Here is a 23,889-nt window from a genome sequence, read left to right as displayed (position 1 = left end):
AAAAACTATGTGCTCACAAACTAGAAAACCTAGGAAATTGATAAATTATTGGAAACATACAATCTCCCAAGATTGATCCAGGAAGAAACAGAAATCCTGAAGAGGCCAATAACAAGCAATGAGATTGAATTAGTAATAAATTCCTGCCAGCTACAGCACCTGATCACAGACACTAGCCAACCTCCTAACTCACTTGCAAAGCTGGACTGGTGACTTTTAGAAACATGGCAGGCAGTTTAACTCAGCTTGAGTCCTTATACTGCTAGTCTTCACACCCAGCCTCAGAACCCACCCGAGCAACCCCCACCTAGGCAAGAAGACTCCCACCTCCACGCATTTAGGAGAAGAGTAAAGGCTAGACCTCCTTACCTACAAAATCAAGCAGCAGCTCCACTTAGCCAAAAAGCTCCCATAATGACCCCACCGAGGCAAGGAAACTTCTACCTCCACACATTTTGGAGAATAGGGGCCAGACTAGCTTGATCTGGGAGGTCAAAGAGCCACTCCTTCAGCCAAAAGCCCACCTAATAGCTCCACCCTGACAGTGAAACAATCTTAATCATGCATTTCTAAGGAGCATGACCTCTAATTTTGCCCATCCCAAGCAGTAAATTCACCTAACCTCAGGCCTAGCCTATAGCCCTGACCATCAATTGTGTTTCTATATATTGACAATAAGCTAACTGAAGAAGAAATTAAGGACACAACTCTATTTAAAAGAACGTTAAAAATACGAATTTAACAAAGAGATGAAAAATCTATACACTGAAAACTTACATAAAACACTGACAAAAAAAATTGAAGAAGACACAAATGAATGGAAAAATACCTCATGTTCATGGACTGGAAGAATTATTATTATTATTAAAATATCCATACTACCCAAAGCTATCTACAGATTTAATGCAATCCCTATCAAAATTCCAAAGGCTTTTTCATATAAAAAGAAAACAATTCTAAAATTTATATGGAACCATAAAAGACCCTGAATGGGCAAAGCAATCTTGAGCAAGAAGAATAAAGCTGGAGGGATCACGTAGTCCAATTTCAAATTATATTACAAAGCTATAATAATAAAAAGGGTAGAGTACTTGCATAAAAACAGACATACAGACCAATGGAGATGAACAGAAAGCCGCCAAATGAATCCACACATTTATGGTTGACTGATCTTCAACAAAGGTTCCAAGAACACAAGAACACACAATAGGCAAAGAATAAATGGTGTTGATAAAACTGGATATCCACATGCAGGAGAGTAAGACTTAATCTTTATCTCACTTTATATTCATCCAACTCAATAGGAATTAAAGACTTCACTGTAAGACCTGAAACTAAACAGATAGCAAAAAACATATGGGAAAGACTTCTGTAAGTAAGCTTTTGGCTATAACCTCAAAAACCAAATAGGCAAAAAGTGGCAAATTGAATTTGATATGGTTCAGATATTTTTTCACTCCAAATTTCATGTTGAAATATAATCCTTAATGTTGGAGGTGAGGCCTACTGAGAGGTGTTTGGGCCATGGAAGCAGATCGCTCATGAGTAGCTTGGTGCTGTCCTCATGATAATAAGTGAGTTCTGGTTCTGAGTTCACACAAGTTCTGCTATTTTAAAGTGTGTGGCACCCCTCCCTTGTTACTACTCTCACCATGTGACATACCTGTTCCTACCTTGTTCTCTGCCATGATTGGAAGCTTTTTGAGGTCTCCCCAGAAACCGAGCAGATGTTAATGCCATGCTTGTACAGCCTACACAACCATGAGCCAATTAAATCTCTTTTCCTTATAAATTATGGAGCCTCAGGTATTTCTTTACAGCAAGGCAAAAACAGCCTAATACAGATTTGTATCAAACTAAAATATTTCTGCACAGCCAAGGAAACAATCAATAGAATGAAAAGTCAACCTATGGTATGGGAGAAGATATTTGTATACCATTTACCTAATAAGGGTTAATATTCAAATACATAAAATACTCAAACAGCTCAATAGTAAAAAAAACAAATAATGTAACCTAAAAATAGACGAAAGACCTGGGCCAGGCATGGTGGCTCATACCTGTAACCCCAGCACTTTGGGAGGCTGAGGTGGGCAGATCACGAGGTCAGGGGTTCGAGACCAGCCTGACTGACATGGTGAAACCCTGTCTCTAATAAAAAAAAAAAAAAAATACAAAAATTAGCCAGGCATTGTGGTGTGTGCCTGTAACCCCAGCTACTCAGGAGGCTAAGGCAGGAGAACTGCATAAACTCATGAGGTGGAGGTTGCAGTGAGCCAAGATTGCGGGGCAAGGCTTCATCTCAAAAAAAAAAAAACCTAATAGACACTTCTCCAAGGAAGACATACAAATGCAGGTTCAGGAAAAGATGTTCAACATCACTAATCACCAGAGAAATACAAATGAAAACCGTAAGATATTACCTCACATGTGTTAGAACAGCTATTACCAACAGGACAAAAAATTACAAGTATTAGTAAAGATATAGAGAATCTTTGTACACTGTTATTCAGAATGTAAATTTGTACAGTCAGTATGGAAAACAGTGTAAAGTTTTGTCAAAAAGAAAAAAGGAAAAATAGAACTATCTATGATCCAGCAATCCTACTTCAAGGTATATATCCAAAGAAAGTAAGTATGTCAAAGAAATATCTGCTCTCCCATATTTATTACAGCATTATTCACAATAACCAAGATATGGCATATATCTAAGTATCCTGTGATTTTTCCTTTGGCCTAAAACAAAGTTCTTTCTATTGCAATGGGTGAATGCGAAAAAAGTGTGGTACACATACAATGCAATATTATTCTATCTTTAAAAAGAAGGAAATCCTGTCATTTGCTACAACATAGATTAAACAAAGTGGACATTATGTTAAGTTAAATGAAAGACAGTTACTGCATTATTTCACTTAGATGTGGACTCTGAAATAGTGAAACTCACAGAAGCAGAGAGTAGAATGGAGATTTCCAGGAATGGGGATGGGGAAGGAGGGAAACGTTGATCAAAGGGTGCAATGTTTCAGGATACAGGGTACAAAGTTATGCAGGATAAATAAGTTTTGTAGATCTAATGTACAGTATGGTGATCATAGTTAATAATTCTGTGCTACAATTCACAATTGCAAAGATATGAAACCAACCTAAGTCCCCAACAACCAGTGAGTGAATAAACAAAATGTGACACATATATATCATGGAATAGTACTCAGCCACAACAAAGAACAAAATGATGTCTTTTGCAGCAACTTGGATGGAGCTAGAGGACATTATTCTAAGTGAAGTAACACAGGAGTGGAAAACCAAAAACTCTATGTTCTCATTTATGAGTGAGAGCTGAGCTATGGGTATGCAAAGGCATACAGAGTGATATCATGGACTCTAGAGACTCAGGATGGGGAGAATGGGTGGGGAGCTATGAATAAAAAAACTACACTTGGCTGGGCACAATGGCTCATGCCTGTAATCCCAGCACTTTGGGAGGCCAAGGTGGTCAGATCACCTAAAGTCAGGAGTTCAAGACCAGCCTGGCCAACAGTGAAACCCCGTCTCTACTAAAAATACAAAAGTTAGCAGGGCGTGGTCGGGGCGCCTGTAGTCCCAGCTACTCAGGAGGCTGATGCAGGAGAATAGCTTGAAGCCAGGAGGTGGAGGTTGCCATGAGCCGAGATCACACCATTGCACTCTAGCCTGGGCAACAGAGGAAGACTCCAGTTTAAAAAAAAAAAAAAAAAAGTACACTTTAGGTACAATGTACACTACTCCAGTGATGGGTGCCCTAAAATCTCAGAATTCACCACTATATAATTCATTCATGTAACAAAAAAACACTTGTATCCCAAAAGCTACTGAAATAAAAATTTTAAAAAACACAAACATACTTTGCTGTATCCTTGAAATTTGCTAAGAAAGTAGATCCCAAATTTTCCTACCAGAAAAAAAATACATTAACTATATGAGGTAATAGATATGTTAATTAGCTTGATTAGGATAATCATTTTATAATGTATATGTATATTAAAATGTCATGTTGTACACCTTACATATAGACAATTTTGTCAATTATGCCTTTTGAAAAGCTGGGAGAACACTAATTCACCATAGGAATAAAAATCAAAAGAGAAACATACTGTGAATGTTGTCATTGTTCTTCCTCACCATGAACATGTATTGGACCTTAGAATCCTCCCTGGATTCACATGCTTTAATGATCATTACTTTGTAGGTAATGGGTAGGAGGAAAGAATACATTTCATTGTCATAACCAGGTATGGGTATGGCAAATTCTTTCCCTGCCTTCTTATGGAACAGAGTAGTTTTCAACTCTGTTCAACAGTTAATGATCGTAACAGGATAGAGTACTTATGTCAGGGAAAGACCTAAGCGTTTGGCATATATTTACTAAATGACTCTTTAAAACACCTCCACAGAGTAGATAATTTTTGTTTCCACTTTACAGGTGAAGAAACTGAGGCACAGAGGAGTTTTGGGTCTTCCTTGGGACCACAAGACAAGCAAGTGGCAGAGCTGGAATCTGAACCCAGGCAGCCGGGCTCCCCACTCCTCACTTCGGTGCAGCACCCGCTGGTGCTAACGAGCTCAGTGATGCTGGTGATTTTCTTTCTAGCTTTCCCAGTGACTTACTGTGGTGTATTTATGGGCCTTTTTTATCCTTTCTAGTTTTTAAAGCAACCTTAGCTTGAAAGAATTCTCTTGGGGGAGAAAAACATGTTCTGAGTGAGAAAAGTAGAGAAGGCTGTTGGAAATCTTAAGTCCACACACAAATCCCTTTGGACTATCAAAGTGGGTTTTTTCCTCCATCAACAGGCCTTTGATCATTCACCACCAGGCAAAATTAAAACACCAGAAAACGATGTGATATACAAACCATGTGACCAGGACTACATGACCCAAGACTCTAGTATATGGCCAAATTCATGTTAAGTTTTCTGTAAGTATTTTGCAGTTTGGAGTTTGGAAAATCACACAAAATTGCTCTATGTCCTCAGTGCATTACTCACATTTCATTACTTAAATAATTAATTTCATTCCAGAGACTGAACTCCATCTAGGCTCTGCATTCTATATAATAACTTATCTTGATTTCCTCTAACATACATGTCAGCATCAGGGCTCAAAGAGATAGAGCTACAGGCAGAAAGGAAGGGGAATCTGAGAATCTGGAATTGATGCTTGGTAGCTAAAAATGGGCAGACTAGCCATGGCAAAGGAAAGTCAGTCTTTCTGATTGTACCAATGGGAGCTTTTTATTTGTGTTACTGATATGGCTCTCTGAGGGTCCTTGGAGAATGAGAATATTTACTTGCAAAATGCCTATCACTGCATGAATAGCTAGGTTCTTTGAAAAGTGTACTCTTTCTTGTTAGGCACACTAGGACAAGCATTCAACTCTCTTAGGACATTAGATCCAAGAACTGCAGCAATGCTAAATGCACTTGTGAATGCTTAAGATGGAAAGGAGAGAAAATAATGGAATAGAGATTTGGTGCTAGAATTATGTCCGAGCTAAAGCTTAAGCCCAAATCTAACTCAGTATCCTTCACTGGGCCTAGCAACATAGTTGACACATAATGGAGAATGATAGCTTCACCCAGAGGAAAGTTATTTCCTCAGAAATACTAGTAACTAATGGAATTGACTACAAAACTCACCCATTTATTTGTGAATCAGCATACACCCCCACACACCCGTTACACACACTTACAGACACTGAAACACGTTTTATACTTTTACTGTGACAGAGGTTTTTTGATACTTTTCTATTTCATTGCTTAAAGTTCTGGGTGGGACCTGCTAAACTGAATGCAATGACTCACTAATGAGTCATAACCCATAATTTAGAAACCACTGAGAGAGTGGGAGAGGTGGGAGAGAGAGCACTTTGTGCTGTGTGAAGTCAGGTAGAGGATCATTGAGGATATGAGCTGTGTTTTGCAAAGTGGGAGATGTTCACAAGAAAGTCAAGAAGGGAAGTGTATTAGTCCATTCTCACATTGCTATAAAGAACTGCCTGAGACTGAGTAGATTATTTAAAAAAAAGAGGTTTAATTGACTCACGGTTCCACAGGTTGTACCAGAGGCATGGCTAGGGAGGGCTTGGGAAACTTACAATCATGATGGAAGGACAAAGGGGAAGCAAGCACATATCCACATGGCGGCAGGAGACAGAGAGTGAAGGGAAAAGTGCTACACACTTCTAAACAACCAGATCTCATGAGAACTCACTATCAGAGGAACAGCAAGGTGGAAATCTGTGGCCACAATCCAATCACCTCTCACCAGGTCCCTCCCTCCAACTTTGGGAATTGCAGTTCAACATGAGATTTGGGTGGAGATACAAAGCCAAACCATATCAGAAAGAACTTTCCAGACCAGGGGAGTAGCATGAGAAAAGGATGGAGACACCCTGGTGTCTCCAGAGCATGTGGAGTGTGAACAACAAGGGAGTTGAGAGCAACAGAGATGAAGCTAGGGAGAGAAAATGGAGCTGGTTGTGGAAAGTCTCTATTCCATCAGCAATGAGTTTAAAAGGATCCTCTAAGGGTATGAGTAACAAAGTGATATTTTTGTGCTTTAGAAAATCACTCAATTGGTTCTTTTCTTGTATTCATTAATTCACCAAGGATTTATGAACATATACAATGAGCTTTGCCCAGCACAGCAGTGTGTGGAATGGACAAGAGAGGGACACAGTTTGCATTTGTGGCAGTAACTTAATCCCAAGTCCTTAGGAGCCAAGCTAGAGAGCAGCAGGAGGAACGCATCCCAGTAATGCATTAGAGCTTGAATCAAGAACACTCTTCGTGATGGGGATGTGAGAGGAAAGGCCTGAATGAGTCTTAAAGGACGGAGAGAAAGTTAACTACTGGGGGAGAAAAGGAGATGATATTGCAAAGGTGTGAAAGTGTGAAGGAGTCCAGAAGGTTAGGGAACAAAAGAAAAGTTTGGAGTGGCAGCACGTGGAAGGAGGTTCAGAGTTGTGCTTGGAGAAGTGGGTTGACTTAGGGAGATTTGCTTGGGTCTTTGGACTCTGTTCTGGAGAACATGGAGGATACTGAAGCTGCAGGTGGGTGGGACAGTGATATGGTTTGGCTGTGTCCCCACCCATATCTCATCTTGAATTGTAACTCCCACAATTCCCATGTGTTGTGGGAGGGACCAAGTAAGAGGTAATTGAATCATGAGGGCAGGCCTTTCCTATGCTGTTCTTGTGATAGTGAGTAAGTCTCACAAGATCTAATGGTTTTAATAAAACGGGAGTTTCCCTGCACAAGTTCTCTCTTTGTCTGCTGCTATCCATTTAAGACGTGCTTTGCTCCTCCTTGCCTTCTGCTGTGATTGTGAGGCCTCCCCAGCCATGTGGAACTGGAAGTCCATTAAACCTCTTTTTTTTCCCAGCCTCGGGCATGTCTCTATCAGCAGTATGAGAAAAGACTATTACAGACGGACAGGGACAGCACCACTGGGTTCCTATATCCAAATACAGAAAAATCAAAATAATTTAGAGTAGTGGATAGGAAATGGAAGAAATTACTAAGAAATTGACATACAGAAAACCAGTATTTTAGATCTGAGAGGGTTTTTACTTACTGCATTGTTGTTGCTTAAGTTATTGCAGTGAGTGACTTGATTGGGCTCCTCTTCCAGGCCCTCTGTTCCCCTAGAATTATTTCCAAAATCCACACTCATGAAGCCAATTATGAAAAGCAGAGCCTGTTCATTTTGTTAGTAACCAAAATAGAAACGATTATTTACTAGTACATGTAACAATCATTTTCAGCCACAAAAGATCATTTTAGCAAGTGCATGTCTTTGGTTTACACCTCTCATTACAAGCTAGAGAAGCAATGAAGTTAAACGGAAATGGGTTAGTTTCTTAACAGTTGCTCCTCTTCTTAAAGGTAAAAGTATTTTTCAGACACAGGCTGTATTAGTCCATTTCACACTGCTATAAAGATACTACCCGAGACTGGGTAATTTATAAAGAAAAGAGGTTTAATTGACTCACAGTTCTGCATGACTGGGGAGGCCTCAGGAAACTTACAATCATGGCAGAAGGTGAAGGGGAAGCAAAGCACATCTTACATGGCAGCAGACAAGAGAGAGACAAGGCGGATGTGCCAGACATTTATCAAACAACCAGATCTTCTGAGAACCCACCCACTATCATGAGAACAGCATGGAGGAAACCACCCCCATGATTCAATTACCTCCCACAGGTCCCTCCCTCGATACATGGGAATTACAACTTGGATTACAATTCGAAAAGAGGTTTGGTTAGGGACACAGCCAAACCATATCAGTGGCTAAAAATTTACCCTGCAGGTTGGAGACGGAGTCAACCTAGATAAATGTTTAGCAGATCAGCCCCCATAGGGAAGAGATTTGCCACTCTCTATTCTGGAAGAGGCACCAAACTCCATGGCTTTGGAACTGCGGCCCACCAGGGAGTGAGGCGAGACCAACAGGCCTACCAGGCTCTTTCCTGGAACTAGGAAAGTAAGCCCCTTGCATTGATTGCTTTCTATCCCAACTATAGAAGGTTCCCATTACAAATCACTGACCCAGAGAATCTGATGGATGCCGGGGGATTTAGATAGTATGCTGCCTGCTAGACAGTGGAAGCCTGGTTTAAGGAATAAATTCAACTTCAAAAATCTTTGGGAAGCACCTGCTACACATATCAGTGCAGAATATTTTCTTCCTCTTGATGCATGAGAGAACACATTGAGAAGTTATGGGCACAGGAGGAAAAAGAGCAAATGACATAAGCCTCAGTCTCAATTCTGTCACTCACAAACAGTGACCACAGGCAATGTGTTTTGCCTCTGTATACCTCAGTTTACTCATCTCTGAACAGTTTGAGCTAAGAGTACCTGTAGTGTTTACATTCTGCAAGTCTGTGACTGACAATCCTGAAGCAAGAAAACGAAATTCAAGCTGATAATGTGAGATTTTCTTCAGTGCATTCCTAGAAAGTAAGAGTTAAATATGTTTTGTTTGGGAAAAGGAAGGAAATTGCTTTCTATCACTTAAGAATACAATTGTAGGCCAGGTGCAGTGGTTCACGCCTGTAATCCCAGGACTTTGGGAGGCCGAGGTGGACAGATCACGAGGTCAGGAGATAGAGACCATCCTGGCTAACACGGTGAAACCCCATCTCTACTAAAAATACAAAAATTAGCTGGGCGTGGTGGTGGACGCCTGTAGTCCCAGCTACTCAGGAGGCTGAGGCAGGAGAAGGGCATGAACCCAGGAGGTGCAGCTTGCAGTGAGCCAAGATTGCACCATTGCACTCCAGCCTGGGTGACATAGCGAGACTCCATCTCAAAAAAAAAAAAAAAGAACACAATCGTAGATCAACGTAGTGGTGTGTCACATTTTAATTGCTGTCATTTGAATATGAAGAGAGTCTTCTAGTTGGTTGATAAGAAAACTGGACTTCAGCCTGGCACAGTGGCTCATGCTTACAATCCCAGCACTCTGGGAGACCGAGGTAGGCGTATCACTTTGGGACAAGAGTTCAAGACCGGCCTGGCCAACATGGTGAAACCCTGTCTGTACTACAAATACAAAAAATTAGCTGGGCGTTGTGGCACACACCTGTAATCCCAGCTATTCGGGAGGCTAAGGCACAAGAATTGCTTGAACGCAGGAGACTGTGGAGGAAACAGTGAGCCAAGATTGCACCACTGCACTCCAGCCTGGGTGACAGAACAAGACTCTGTCTCAAAAAAAAAAAAAAAAAAAAAAAATCTGGACTTGATTCAAAGCTCCAACCTAGTGATTTTCAGGAAGAAAGAGGTACTAAATATATAATTAGGATAAAACTCAGCTTAATTAGCACCTGAAAGTGTGTTTGACTTCAATAGTCATTAGAGAAATGCAAATCAAAACTACCGTGTGGTACCACCTCACATCCACTAGGATGGCTACTATTAAAAAAGTAACAATAAGCATTGGCAAGGATGTGAAGAAATTGGAACCCTGTCCACCACTGATAGGAAAGTAAAGTGGTACAGCCTCTGGGGAAAACAGCATGGCAGCTCCTCAAACAATTCAATGTAGAATTAACATGTGATCCAACAATTATTCTTCTGGGAATATGCCCTGATGAATTGAAAGCAGCGTTTCAAGGAGATAGTTGTATACCCATGTTCATAGTAGCAGTATTCACCATAGCTAAACTGTGGAAGCCACCCAAGTGTCCATTAATAGATGAATGGATTAGCAAAAGTGATATGTATATACAGTAGAATAGAATACAGTCTGAAAAATGAATAACATTCTGACACTTGCTACAATATAGCATAACCCTGAGGACATTATGCTAAGTGAAATAAGCCAATCACAAAAAGACAAATACTGTATAATTTCATTTATATGAGATACCAAGAAAAGTCAAGTTCATGGAGACAGAAAGCAGAATGGTGGATGTTAGAGGCTAAGGGAGGGGGGAAAGGGTAGTTGTTTCATTGGTACAGAGTTTCAGTTTTTTAAGATGAGAAAGTTCTGGAGATGGAAGGTGGTGATGGCTGCACACAATGTGAATGTACTTAATACCACCGAATGGTACACTTACAAATGGTTAAGACAGTAAATTTTATGTTATGTGTATTTTATTGCAGTTTTTTTAAAAGAAGGCTCAGTCCAATTCAATAATTTCATAGTTTCTTTAGGTAGTATCCACAATGTTCTGATACTTCAGATAGCCACCCACTATTCTTGCTGCTTCTCCTAAAATCTAGTCTGGAAATATGGTGGGAAGAGAGAATCACCTATGGGAAAGAGTCAGTCTCTTTCAGAGTAACATCATCTCCTTCCTCTGGTCTCTGAAATGGAGTCTTATTTTGACAAAGATATTGCTCTCCCTCTTGCAGGATGTGGCCAGCCAGTATGATCTGATCTGCGCTTGCTACACTTAGTACTGTGGCCACGTTGTACTTACTGGTACAGATCTCTGACCTGCCATATTTTGTCTGCAGCCTGTTGGCCTAGTCTTGTCATGCTACAGTGAACCCCACAGCAAGCCTGTTGGCTCCTCACTCAGAATCCATGTGATGTAAGAACTAAGGAGACTCCAAAAAGCGAAGCCTGGGGACCTCCATTCACCTGATTGCTGTAATAACCTGGCATACTTTGATGAGGCTGCAACTGGGTTAATGCGGGGGAATCTTGCACTACTTGTTATCCTTGCTCATGAAGGCCTAGATAGGTGACAACTGGAAATAAAGCATGAAACATTTTGCGACAAACAGGGGGCAAATCTAACTTAATAAAGAAGAAATTACAAATTGGGGATGCACCAGAGATAACAATAGTCAGATCAGAAGCTACCATCTATTGAGAACCAACTGTGGCAGGCACTCTATACACACAGTCTCCTCCAGTTCTCCCTCGAATCCCTCCAGATGTGTGTTATTACCTCCATTTTAAACATAGTACTTTGGAAGGTACGGATAACGTAGGGAAGTGGAAGGGGCTGGCTTTAAGCTTAGGTTTGTTTGACTTAAAATCCTGGGATCTGTCTATTGAGCCATGGCCAAAATCAGCCATCTATTTTTACTTAACAGTGATTAATTATGTTAGTCATTCAACCATATTCTTTGGCAGTGGTCTCTAAACTTTATTGACTGTGCACTCATTATTTAAAGCAATTTGAGGACATACTACCCAAAATGTATGTTTTAAAATTTATGTATAGGGTATATGTGCATACATGAAATAATGTTCTATATCTATTATAGAACTTATCCAAAAATAGAAATTTTTAAACTATGAGATAACAAAGAATAGAATTTTACTAACTTCTTCCTGAAACCCTAGGCATGATTATGTGAGCTTCATGAAATGATACACACTGCACCTTGGAGTGTGGTTTATCTGAATAAACAGACATGACCATTGAACATGTTGAAAAACCCAAGTGACAGATTGATTCTCACATGACGCAGAAGTTGGACTTTTGAAAACTGAAACAAAACATTAAAATGAATCTCTGTCCCTTCCACATACCTCAAATACAGTTTAGTCTGGCAATGCAGGCTCCCCCACCTACTGTGCCTCTCTAAAGAAAAGGACGTAATTCAGAAGAGTAGGAAGGTAGGCATTTTTCTGAAATTTAATAAAAGCATAAAGTTAACTATACCCAGTTGCACTTTATGAAGTAAGACTTTTCATTCATAAATGGTAACATAAGCCAAGAATAACTACACGGAGTGTAGGAAAAAGAAACCTGTGACCCACATATCTCATTCTCGAAGGGAAGATGATGATTGTGCCAAGAATGGCCAAGAAGGCGTTTGCATAACATAACCCAGGACCATCAGATAATTCACAACAGAAATCAGAAGATAGGGTAAGAGACCTTCATTTCTGATCATGACTCTACCATTGACTAGGTATGCGGTGTTTTACCTCACTTGGTTTTATTTTTATCTGAAAAACATAATGTGTACCAAAATACTTTAAAAATCCAATGCAATGAAAACACAGTTCAAATGTCAGACTGGGCTACCTCAACTTAGGGATGGTGCCCGATTATTGAATCTCCTGAAGTACCTTCACACAGTGATTACTCGATAATGTTTTGTTGGGCTGACTGTATTTAACAGAATACCAATAGTTATCAAGACTGATAGGGCCATGGGGGACACCAACATGCAAGTATCGTGTGCCGGTTGCAACTGAAGCACGGAGGAGTTGGTGGCTCACAGAAGTCCCTTCTGTGGCAGGGTTGTGTGTGTAGGAAGGATGTATTAGTTCGTTCTCACATTGGTAATAAAGACATACCTGAGACTACGTAATTTATAATGGAAAGAGGTTTAACTGACTCACAGTTCTGCAGTAATGGGGAGCCCTCAGGAAACTTAAAATCATGGCAGAAGGAACCTCTTCAGAAGGCAGCAGGAGAGCGAATGAGTGCCTAGCTGAGGGGAAACCTCTTATAAAACCATCAGATCTCGTGAGAACTCACTCACCATCAAGAGAACTGGATGGGGGAACCACGCCCATGATTCAATTATCTCCACCTGGTCCCTCCCACGGCACGGCGCGGGGGGGGGGGGGGGGGGGGGGGGGGCGGATTTTGGGAACTACAATTCAAGATGAGATTTGGGTGTGAACACAGCCAAATCTTTGTCCCCACAGATATGGTGAGGACAAACCACATTAGATGTGTCCAGAATGAAGAGGAAATTAGACTGCACAAAGAGGAAAGAGAATGAAAGACAGCTAACAAGGCTCAGACAAATTGAATGCCAACCAGAGTCAGCTCTAGCTGCTTGATTTGGTGAAATGGTCCCTCAACCACACTGTGGTTCTCTCTTGAGTCAATCTGTGCACAGGTGTGCAGGTTGGTAGACAGGGGTTCACACAAGCAGACATCAAGGCAGAAGAGGCCACTTTCTCACCCTCATCCCATAACCCCCCATTCCAAGTTTGAACTATTTTCATTTTGCCTTCTAGGCAACCTTGATGTCCGTTTTAATTTTTTTCACCTTGCAAAACGTTAATGGTTTTTAAAAAGGCACAGGCCCCGTTTGATTTCTCTCTGGAGCTGCTTTCCTCTGATATGTGCTGTTGCGCCTTAACTGCAGCCAAGTGATGCTCATTTTCATTTCTACCTCATGGTGTCTGCTTGGCTATACACTTACCCCTCATCTTGGTAAAAAACTGGTTGCGTATGTAATCAAGATTTTGGAGAAAGAATGTTCTCATGTGTCCAGAGTAGTGGATTGGAGGGGAAATAATGAGAAGGAGATTAATTGTTCTTTATTATAACACTAAAGATAAATCAAAGATGGATACATTTGACTGCATTGGAACTATGAAAGTCTGTAAATCAAAAGTCAGTAAGACTGTTACAATGAAAGCCACAAAGTGGGGAAAGATAGTTGCAACGTATGCATCTAACCAAAGGTTTGTCTCCAGAATATATGAAGTCATTCCTACAAATAAATCCATAAGAAAGCCATCTCGGTCTTTAAAAATGGGCAAAAGGCTTGAATAGCTGTTTAACCAAGAAGATATCCAAGTGACCAATACGTGCATTTAAAGGACCCTTGACATAATTAGCCAGGAGGGAAATGCAAATGAAAACCACAATGAGATACACAGTCGGAATGGCTACACTTGAAATGGCAAACAGTAAAACCTTCTGGTGCAAACATGAAGCAGCTAGGGCTCTCACACACAGTTGATGGGAGTGTAAACTGGTGCAATAAGTTTGCAAATCCGTTTGGCATTTCTAATAAAGCTGAATATACCTTACGATGTGTCTTATGATTCAGCAACGCCACTCCTGGGGATAGAAATGTATATTTGTGCCTCAGGAGGCATACATACATAAAAACGTTCCTAGAAATACTATTCACAGTAGGCCAACTCTGGAAACATCTAATGTTCATCAACAGGAGAATGAGTGAATAAGTTGTAGGATACTCATAAAAGGGACTAATAAGATTTTCAAAAATGCACCAACTCAGACCCATGCAACCACTTGAAGAGTTTCACAAATATAAAGTTGGATGAAAAAAGTCAGACAAAGTAGCACATATTCTTTATAATTTCATGTATATGAAGTTTAAAATTAGGGAAAACTACTTGATGGTGATAAAAGTCAGGAGACTTTTAAAAAATGGGATTCCATTTATATAATGTACAAAAATAGGCCCAACTAAGCTGTGCTGCTAGGCGTAGGGATGCTGGTTACCCTGGTAGGGGTTAGAAACAGAGAAGCAGTACAGGGGCTTTCGGAAGTGCTGGTGATGTCTTGTTGGAGAGTTTTAAAAATAGGAAGCAGGAAGTGGCCATGACTTGGGAGAGGATCAAGAAGAACTCTAGATGGTGTTAGTTCTCTGTTTTCTTATCTGAGCGGAAGTTACCTTGGTGTTTTTACTTTGTGAAAGTTCATGGAGCTGTTTGTGGGCAATGTATGCATTTTTCTGTATGTATGTCACATTGCAATGAAGAGTTTACTTGTTTTGAACTTTGATGGAAAGCTAATTTGATAAAGCACTCTGATAAGTGCCCCAGAGTGATTGCTCTGTGATATCTAGAAACTAATCACCGTCTTCCTAAAGAGTGACCAGAAATCATTAGAAATTCTCAGAAGTTAGATTCAAAGATGCTGAAATGTTCTATGACCTGGGAAACTTACGCTGAAAATGATCTGCAACCCTACAGATGAAAAGGGAGGATGCCTCGGTGACACCAGAGCAAAGGCAAAGACAGAGAGGCGTCGGATCAGTCAATGCCATGGGAGGATCATTAATTGATTCCATGCCGGAAAAATCACCTTTATCTTCAGTTCACACGGACAGACCTTAGGAGACAACCATTCAATACACTAACCTGTGCCTTTTTAGATCCTGAAAAAATTTTCTGAATATAACGAGTCCCAAAGGGCTCGTCACCTGTGTTTCCAGTGCTATACCCTGTATTAGATATTATATCACCACAACCAACTTTTCATCAGCATTCAGAGCTCAAAATACACGTGCACACCCACCCAAAGAAAAAACATTTATTATACCAAAGTCTTTATTGTAGTCATTTCATGTGGCCCATTTCCTCTGTGAAACTTCAAATCAATTTCCTTGGGATGCCATTTAAGATGATTCATCCCCATTTTCATCCATTTTTCCCATTTCTCATTAAAGACCTTTAGCTTTCTGGAACAGAAGGCCTGGTTTCCTTGTGCACACCCTCCCTCTCATTTTCCCTTTTGTTTGATATATTTTCTTTTCAGGTTTTCTGAGGAGGACCAAATTGTCTGAAATCTGTTGATGAATCATTTGTTCTCATTGTATCCTTCCCCACAAAGCCACAGCACACAGAACATTTCCAGAAAATCCACTTCCTTCATCCCAGCCCATGTGCTGCACTGATTCGAAGAGACTCTGCCTCTTCTGAAACTCAAGTAGGTGGCTACAGAAAAGGAATTCTGGGTTTGGTGCCAGTGCCAAGAGGCGACTAAGGGGGGCCTCTCCTATCTCTATCAGATTCCTCATATTTTTGATGTGAGCATTTGGAAATTACTCCACTGTATTGCATTGCAATGGAATAATCTCCAAATTATAATAGAATAATTTCCAAATTATCATATAAGAATTTTCAGGTGCCCATGCTGTCATCGATTCCTTTAAGACATCCTTTGTATAGAAATTCTGTATTTTTCACTCTATCCGGGTCGACCATAAATGCCTCACGGTCTGTTTGACACGCCTATAAAATAACACTCACATGATAGGAGTAGTAGAGAAATTCTAAACAAAATGTTGGAATAAGTGGTCTTCTCCAGCATTCCTCAGCTCCCCAGTTCTCAATCCTTTTACCCTTCCTACCATCTGTCCCACTGCATGTCCTTGAGAGCTCAGGTCCCTGATAATTCCTCTGTTATGAACTGAATGTTGTGTTCCCCCTCAAAATTCACATGATGAAATCCTAACACCCCCAAATGGGATGATATTAGATGATGGGACCTTTGGGAGATGATTAGGTCATAGAGGTGAAGCCTCTAAGAATAGCATTAGTGCGCTTAGAAGAGATGTGAGAGCTTGCCCTCGCTCTCTCCCTCTCCCCACATGAGGACACAGCAAGAAGGCAGCTGTCTGCAAACCAGGAAGAGAGCCCTCACCAGATGTCAGATCTTCCAGCATCTTGATCTTGGACTTTCAGCCTCCAGAACTGTGAGAACTAAATTCCAACTGTTTGACCCCTAGTCTGTGGTTTCTGTGATAGAAGCCCAAGCAGACTAAGATATCCTCTCTCTAAGGTGTTTATCATCTCAGGATTTTAGGTTCAGAAAAGACTCCTTTTACTGGTTCATTGCTTGATTCATTCACTTTACAAATACTTATGACCTATCAGTTGTGTGCATGTCCTACGATAGATGCTGGGAATACAATTGTGGGCAATACAAACACTGTCCCTGCTCATAATGTCGAGGGAGAGACAGCACCTCTCACATCTTCATAAAGACATGTGCAATTCCAATGATTTCAAGTGATATGAAGTAGCGGATAGATGACACCACTAAGGCATATTTTTATTTTATTAGCTAATGCCCACAGGGTACACACAACATGCCAGGCACTGTTTCAAGCGCTTTTCAAATATTAACTAATTTAATACTCCTAACAACTCTAGGAGGGAAGCATTGCATTGATCCCATTTTACAGATGAGAAGTCTGAGGCACAGGAAATTAAATTGTTTATGGGCACACAGTTGGGGTGTGGCAAAGGCAGATTTGGAGCCCACACAATCTAGCCCTGGGGTCTATATTTTACTGAACCCCTCAGCTTGCTGCAAAATAATAAGGATATTTACCTAACTATGAGAATCAAAGGAAGGCTTCCTGAGGAAGTGTGAATGGAGCTGAGATAAAAAAGAAGAGTAGATGTTAAAAGTGCATGAGGGTGGGGGTTAGAGGTGTAAGTGTCCTGAGAAAGAAAGAAGGACCCCATAACTGGGCACCAGAGTGCATTTCTAGCAGCTCAAATGCCAAAAATGTGCCTTACCCTCTATACACCAACTGCGGTTCTATGTGAATGTTTCTGACCTTTGAAATAATTAGTCAGAAAAGTGGGAACCTGAGAGTAGCAGCCGTCACCCCTCTGCCTGCCTTCTCCTTGGACTAGCTTGTGTGTGCTTTGTCTCCTTGCCAGCCTTGCCGGCTGCAAACCTCAGAAAGGATGACTTCGATGAGGGTGGCTTACATTTGGGGATGTTTTTTTCCTTACAAAAGTAAACATTTATTGCAACAGGAAGAAAACCATCTCAATGGGCCAGAATAAAAGAGTCTGAGGAATTGTTTGCAGAAAACCTGCTTATTTCACAGACGGTTCATGGCTCTTTTGGTCATTGGTAGGGTCATCATAATCACTAATATTTTAACTGAAAAGAGGTTCTGTTCCTCAAGACGGGCTAAGTGGCACAGCGGCTGTGCTGGCACACAGTCACAGGTGGGAAGTGGTGAGGCAGTGAAGTGCTCTGTATGGTGGATGGTCCCCTGGGGGAGGTCATGCTTGTCACTCGAACTCATCCAGCCCTGATGGATGGAACTGGGGTGACGTGGTGGAGCTGCAATGGCACCTGGGCATCCTGTCTCTGGAAGAGCAAGTGGAAGAGTCGAATAATACAAACAGACTTTTCTTTCGTGAAAAGTCATCACGAGAGAACGCGTCTGTTACAAAGATGCTGAGCTTGCCCGTGTTGCGTTCACAGAGGAGCTCCAGAGTCAGAAGGCCTGACTGGAGTCCTGGTCCTGCCAGTCACGGGCCCTGGGACTGTGGAAAAGTTGCTTAACCTCTTTGTGCTTCATCTGCAAAATGAAGGAGACAGCAGTACTTACCTCACAGGGGAGCGAAGGATTCAATGAGTAACATGCATGAAGCTCCCACTCACAGTAAGCACCACATGAATGGCTGTGACCATCATCGTCATCAATGCACCCAGTGTGAGACCTGGGGAGGGCTTTTCCTCCTCTTCCTCGAGACACCTACCCTTACAAATCCCGTTCTACATGCCCGGGCTTTTCTCCTTCCTCTCCTCTATTTTCCCATTTTCATCCTGACTCCTCTGCATCACAAGCCTACCTTTTCTTCCCGAGCCTAATCCCACTGCATGCCTGAGAGCTAAAGCATTCTCTCTGTGTTAAAGTCTGCAGGTGACTGTTACAACCCTGAGCACACCCACCTTTCTCTTTAGTTGCTGTGTTCATTTTCTAGGGCCATCACGACAGAGTTCTACGAAGTAAGCAGCTTAAAACAATAAGAATTTTGTTTTCTCACAGTTCTGGAGGCCAGAAATCCAAAATCAAGGTGTTGGCAGGGTTGGTTCCTTCTGAGAGCTGTGAGGGAGAATCTGCCCTGTCCTCTCTCCAGCTTCAGGTGGTCACCAGCCAGCCCTGGCATTTCCTGGTATTTAGTGCATCACTCTCATCTCCATCTCTGTCTTCACATAACATGCATTTCTGTGTCTCTTCTGTTCTTATAAGGACAGCAGTCATTGTGAGGTGGGAGGCAGGGCTTGACTCCAGAGGCAGGGGTCAGACACTGCACCAAATTGGGGACTAGCTGAAACAGGGACCAGGTAGAGGCACCTTTCCCTAAAACAGGCCCACTGGTGTGCATGCCAGTTTACCATTGCCAACACCCGGGATTTACCACCCCTTTCCATGGCAATGACCTGATAACCCAAAAGTTACCACCTTTTTTCTAGCAATTTCTGCATAAACTGCCCCTTAATCTAAATATACTTACAACTAGGTATAAGTATGACTGCAAAACTGCCCTGAGCCGCTCCTCTCAGCACGCTGCCTGTCATGGAGCTATAACACTGCTGCCTCAGTAAAGCTGTTTTCTTCCACCCTACCACAGGCTTGCCCTTGAATTCTTTCCTGGCTGAAGCCAAGGGCCCTGATGTGTTAAGCTCCACTTTGGGGCTTGCCTGCCCTGCATCAGTTGGATTAGGGTCCACCCTCCTCCACTGTGACCTCATCTTAACTCATTACATCTGCAAAGACCCTGTTTCCAAATAAGCTCACATTCTGGTGTTCTGGGTGCACATGAGTTTAGGGGCCCACTGTTCAACCCAGGACAGTTGCCAGAAAGAAGATCCTTTTTAGGTGTGCTGACCAGACAATCACAGGTGTGGAAGGAGGTGAGAAATCCATGTGCTTTAAGTAATTGCTGCAAAGGAACCTTAGCTGAGGCTGCACTGCCTGGCCCATCTTTCCAATTTGCTTTGCATTCTGAATATGCATCTAGGACTATAAATACATTTGGTGATGTGCACATTTTCGGTCTTTTTCACTGTAAGTGGATGAAACCCCCAATCCCGGCAGAAGCTAGAGACAGAGACAGTAGACCCCTGAATAATCACCCCTTTTGGGGTCCTGCCTGCTGAGGAGTGACAAGCTTGTGCCCTGTGCAACAAAAGGCAGTGGACAGAGAAGGGGCAGGGACGTCAGATATACAGCATTTCCCCCTCTCGGACACATGCACAGTTAGATGCTTCACTGTCCTACATTGGCCTTATCTTTTGAACTCAGATAATGAGGTTCTCCCAGAGAAAATTGCATCCATGAGAATTTTCAAGTGTGACAAAAGAGCCTAAGAAGCACAGATGATCTAATCTTAGTGGTCTTCTCGGTGAACTTCAGTGACCTTTCATAGAGACTGCTCTGGGAGGATTTTAGGCCATCAGAGAATCCAGGAATCAGCTATGACCAGCAGATACTAGAAACACTGCAGTGGGTGCCAAACAAGCACAGAGATGGGCTAGAGGGAGGTGGCAGGAGGTAACCCTAGAGAGATGAAGGCCCTTCGATGGACCAGCCCTGTTTTCTAGAGTCCACACCCACTGGGCAGGGGCCAACCTTGGTGTCAGGAGCCTGTGTCAGGGGCCTGCCTGCCCTCCTTCCTGTCTTCTACTTCAAAAATTGTGGTTAACACATCCCCAAATGTCTCCACAAGGCCTTGTGAGTGTGCCTGTGTATGTGCCTCCGTGTGTGCAAGTGTGCATGCATGAGCATGTGAAAGTATGAGTGTGCACGTGTTTGAGTGTGCCTGTGTGTGTGTGCCTGTGTGTGCAAGTGTGCACCCATGAGCATGTGTGAGAGTGTGTATGTGTGTGCATGTGTGGGTGCGTTTGTGTGTGCAAGTGTGTATGCATGAGCATGTGCAAGAGTATGTATGTGTTCGTGTGTGTGTAAGTGTGCATGCAGTCAGACAGTTTAGGGCTGTGCTGTCTTCTATGTCATAGCAAAGATTCTCAAGCAACAATGACACTGGTCATTTGGAAGGCTCCCAGCTGGGTCCTGCCCATTTTCATCCTAATGAGATTGTCATCCAAGCAGCTTTAGCACAGGTGAGCACAGAGGTCAAGGGGTGCCTGCTCAGAAGCGAATTTTCCTAGAGAGTTGGTCGTCTGAAACATTTTTTAAAAAATTTAAACGTAGTCCACCGGGAAGCACATAGGTTCAAAGAAAGTCCAAGCTGGGTTTGTAAACCTTCTTCACCATTTATTAGCAGCGTGAACTTGGACCAGCCAGTTAACCTCTGACTCTCCCAGTTTCCCTGTCTATAAAATGGCATTCACATTACCTACCTAATGGGGTTATTGTGAAAATTAACAGTGTATGTACAAAGTACCCAGCTGAGTAACTCCATGGAGATGACTCTCCCTAAATGGTGGCATTATTATTCGTGTAGTGTCTGCTTTGACTGTCACCTGTGCTCTCTGGCAGAATCCATCCATAAGGAAGTCAGCAGCCTTGTGCACCAACAGCCAGCTTCATGGCTCAGCAAGTGATGAGGCATCTGCTCGGGCCCCGGAGGGCAACCCATCGAACACTGCCCTGGGGTCATCGTCATCCCCACCAATGTCCCCAGGCATAGGACATCACAGCCCCAGCAGGCAGAGCTCACGGGAAGCCTGCTGCTCCCAGAGCTTTGGTGTTTTCCCAGAAGAAAAAGGAGGAGATGAAATGGCCTTTCCTCATTTGCTGTGCACCCCTTTATCCAAGTGTAAACCAAACTCCTCCAACACACACCTGCACAACAGCTTGTAAACCACAGGAGGGCGGGGGGGTTATCTGTCTTGTTCTTCAGTGTGTCCTCGGTGCCTAGGACAGTGCCTGGCATGGAATAGGGGTCTGAATAGTAATTACGACAATGACAAAGCTTACTGGGTAGGTACTGCTTACTATGTGCCACACCCTACCCTTATCACTACGTTAATATGGTCACATTGAGTAGTGCTCCCCACAGCCTATCAGGGAGGTACTGAGATTATCCTATTTTCCAGACTAGGAAACAGGCCTAAGGAGGGGAAGGGACTTGCCTAAAGTGAAACTCCTACTTACTTGCTTCCTGTGTGATTCCCTGCTGTTGGCATCACCCCTGAAACTCCAAGCCCCCTCACTTTGCCCGAGAAGAGGAGGAGAGCAGAGAGGAATCTAGACAAGAAGACTCAAAACTGCACCTTCTGGGTGACAGAGGGGAGGGAGATAGCCAGAGAAAGAGAGAAAAAGGGGAGAGTGAGAAAGAGAAGGGGAAGAAATAACTGTGTTCAGCATCACCAGGGAAGCGTTGCCTTGGCTCTCCACTGGCAGCCACTGGATAAGGAGTGACGATGGCATCCAGATGCATGGGAGCATCCTTGGGGAACTGCCCCCAGGCAATCACTGAAACAGGGGATTGTGACATTGCAACGTCTTTCCAGTGAGCTTCAGACTTCTGTCCTCCAGTCATATTTATTGTTAACAGCAGGGGCCGCCGTATATATCCCAGAAAGATACAACTTTGGCTTCAGAATAACTATAATAATTAGAATCATAAACAAAATAGAGATAAAAAATTAACTTTAGAGATTCCTAGAGCAAGTGGAAAAATCAGGCACCAGATTCTCACATTGAAGAGATGCATGCATACAACCTGTCCAGCACAGGATGAATGTATATCTAAAAGTCATCAGAAGTCTTCGTGAAATAGTCCTCTAGATTTAAGATACAGTTTCCAGAATAATCTGGGGCTCATCCTTTGCCTTTGTCTGGAACATCCTTCATGGCAGGCACCCCCCATCCCCTCATTCTCACTGGAACCTCTTCTCTTCCCACTGGTGTTCCTATCTGCATATACACTTGAGGTCACTTCATCAGATGAAAGCAACAAGCATTTCTTCCCTCCAAAAAATCACACGCAAAATTTATCAAATACTTGCAGGAAATTCATAGATCCCCTAAACTTCATTCATATATTCTTCTGTGGTTATGGAGCCCCCCCAAAAAAAAACAATTCTATAAATCGCCTTGTGTAAATAAAATATCAGCAACAAACATAAATGCAACCTCCAAGAAGTACCTTGGGTTATTCTGCCAACGTCACACAAATCTCTTCTATAACTTGGCCTAAAGACACCCATGTACTGCCATTCTTGAGTTTGACAATTAAAATAATCTAGTACAATCTAGTTGCTCCTTAAGAAAGAGACGTATTACTTGCTGGGACCTCAGAAATCCCAATCTGATCTAAGGGAACTTTCTGTTGAATGCTGATTCCAACTGTCTATTGGAAAATGGCTCAAATGAGCATCGGATAGAGGCAGAGCCCTCTGAAATGCCACACAGTCTGTGCCTTCCAGAGATCCAGCCCCTGAATCCTGAGGCTAAGCCACCTACCCAAGCAGACCCTGGTTACACTATACACTGGACAGTCCTCTAATTCAGGAACACGTTTTGTGGAAGCCTGTAATTCCCCTCTTTTTCTAATCCCTGTAAAATTAATTCAGACATTTCCACACTTCCCTATAGTTCTACCTACCTTCTCAAGTGTAACTCTACAGGGAAGCTCTTGTAGGCTTTTGCTTGCTCAATATACTTAAGCCACTTCACCACTGCTTTGCAAAACTCATCAACCGAGGGTTTGGTCTGCAACTTGTTCTACTTGTATTTTGGTTCTTAGGTGTGAAGAGCTTTTGCAACTTGCTAGGCCTCTTGACCTTCCCTTCCTCTTTCCTGGCCTACTTTGCAACTGTGGTGAGTCCTTCCTACCTCCCCACATGCTCTATGGTTTCCTGAAACCTTCACCACACTTCAGCTACGCAGCCATTCTTAATTCCACTTCCCCTTATACCTCCATACTTAAATACATATACATATGATATTAAATACATAAGATGAACTTGTTAACAAATGAAAAGCAATAAACTAGTGCATTGTCCCATCTCCATTCTCTAGTAATTCTCTAATTCTTGAGATCCATGCCGATCTTCACATATCTAATGCACAGGTCTGACTGCATGGAGTGTGTGGTTGATTCTGTCAATAGGCAGGCTTTCTGGATGTCTGTCCTTCACTTAAG

The 23,889-nt window shown here is 42.3% G+C and overlaps 1 long non-coding RNA gene across 4 annotated transcripts in view; it reads right to left on the bottom strand.

Moving 5' to 3' along the window:
* The window catches only part of LOC115900274, a 117,884-nt gene extending 94,445 nt beyond the window's left edge, over positions 1-23,439 (bottom strand). The window contains exon 1 of one of the 4 annotated variants that reach the window (XR_004059923.1): positions 23,350-23,439. This is a non-coding gene — a long non-coding RNA (uncharacterized LOC115900274). Of the gene's footprint in view, positions 1-7,611; positions 7,790-8,029; positions 8,105-23,349 lie in introns of those variants that run through there. The other 3 variants (XR_004059925.1, XR_004059924.1, XR_004059922.1) reach the window with 3 other exon arrangements.
* Between the last annotated feature and the right edge of the window lie 450 nt (positions 23,440-23,889).

Source organism: Rhinopithecus roxellana, chromosome 11, assembly GCF_007565055.1.
Source record: "Rhinopithecus roxellana isolate Shanxi Qingling chromosome 11, ASM756505v1, whole genome shotgun sequence".
NCBI classification, from domain to species: Eukaryota; Metazoa; Chordata; class Mammalia; order Primates; family Cercopithecidae; genus Rhinopithecus; species Rhinopithecus roxellana.
The sequence above is the reverse complement of the archived record's forward strand: the minus strand, read 5'-3'. Positions and strand labels throughout refer to the sequence as shown.